This window comes from Schistocerca cancellata, chromosome 1 (assembly GCF_023864275.1).
Source record: "Schistocerca cancellata isolate TAMUIC-IGC-003103 chromosome 1, iqSchCanc2.1, whole genome shotgun sequence".
Taxonomy (NCBI): Eukaryota; Metazoa; Arthropoda; class Insecta; order Orthoptera; family Acrididae; genus Schistocerca; species Schistocerca cancellata.
This window is the reverse complement of record NC_064626.1, coordinates 558,764,376-558,765,724: the sequence shown is the minus strand read 5'-3', so window position 1 is coordinate 558,765,724 and position 1,349 is coordinate 558,764,376. Positions and strand designations below refer to the sequence as shown.

The window sequence follows — 1,349 nt, the reverse complement described above, 5'->3', positions numbered from 1 at the left end:
GTGGCCCGATAAAAATACCTACCTTAAGTTTTGCATAACTTAATTTCGGAGATTTCTCTCTTATGTACTTAAAGGCGCGTCCTTCTAGGTTCATATCTTTGAAAATTTTTTAATCAAATCCAGCTTGATATGCAGGGGTGGAAGAAGAACATCTTTTGGGTCCACGAGAGGCTCGGCAATGACATTTTTCTCGCTAAGATTAAGATTTTTTGCAGGTCAGTCTGCTTTAATATAATGCCGTTTCCTATCCCTACTGTCCCACATACATAAGAAGCAGCAATGCTTTGTGTACCCCAGTTGCATTCCTAAGAGTATAGCAATGGCTTTTAGAGCACCACAGATTTTCCATCTGTGTTCATGATATTTTATTGAGCCCTAGAGGGCTGTCATATTTGCATATGTCTCCTTCATGTGAACTGCATGACCAGCAGGAATAGAAGGAAAACGGTTGCCATTGTGAGTTAACACAGCTTTCAAACTAACCTTGGAGGAATGAAATTTTCACTCTGCAGCGGAGTGTGCGCTGATATGAAACTTCCTGGCAGATTAAAACTGTGTGCCCGACCGAGACTCGAACTCGGGACCTTTGCCTTTCGCGGGCAAGTGCTCTACCAACTGAGCTACCGAAGCACGACTCACATCCGGTACTCACAGCTGTACTTCCGCCAGTATCTCGTCTCCTACCTTCCAAACTTTACAGAAGCTCTCCTGCGAACCTTGCAGAACTAGCACTCCTGAAAGAAAGGATATTGCGGAGACATGGCTTAGCCACAGCCTGGGGGATGTTTCCAGAATGAAAAATCAGCGCACACTCCGCTGCAGAGTGAAAATTTCATTCTGGAAACATGCCCCAGGCTGTGGCTAAGCCATGTCTCCGCAATATCCTTTCTTTCAGGAGTGCTAGTTCGGCAAGGTTCGCAGGAGAGCTTCTGTAAAGTGTGGAAGGTAGGAGACGAGATACTGGCAGAAGTAAAGCTGTGAGTACCGGACGTGAGTCGTGCTTCGGTAGCTCAGTTGGTAGAGCACTTGCCCGTGAAAGGCAAAGGTCCCGAGTTCGAGTCTCGGTCGGGCACACAGTTTTAATCTGCCAGGAAGTTTCATAACCTTGGAGGAGCCTATGCATAGCCTCCATTCAGTTGGATCATTGTTCTAATTCAAAGATTTCATGAAGCCATTAATGTCGCAGCAAACAATAAGATTGTTTTTCTTCTCAAAAAAGGGAAGCAGTTCCATTTGACGTTTTGTGTACTGTGAGACTGTGACATCACTTTCGAGAAGATTCAATTGTTATAGTCGAGACCCAAGAATTTCTGCCTTCTCCTTTGACAGATCCAGGTCTCTAATGAGAT

At 44.9% G+C, this 1,349-nt stretch overlaps 1 non-coding gene across 1 annotated transcript; it reads left to right on the top strand.

Annotated features, from left to right (window-relative positions):
* The first annotated feature begins 998 nt into the window (after positions 1 to 998).
* Positions 999 to 1,073, top strand: Trnas-uga (transfer RNA serine (anticodon UGA)). The gene has a single exon. It is a non-coding gene; the product is annotated as a tRNA-Ser (tRNA).
* Positions 1,074 to 1,349: the final 276 nt, after the last annotated feature.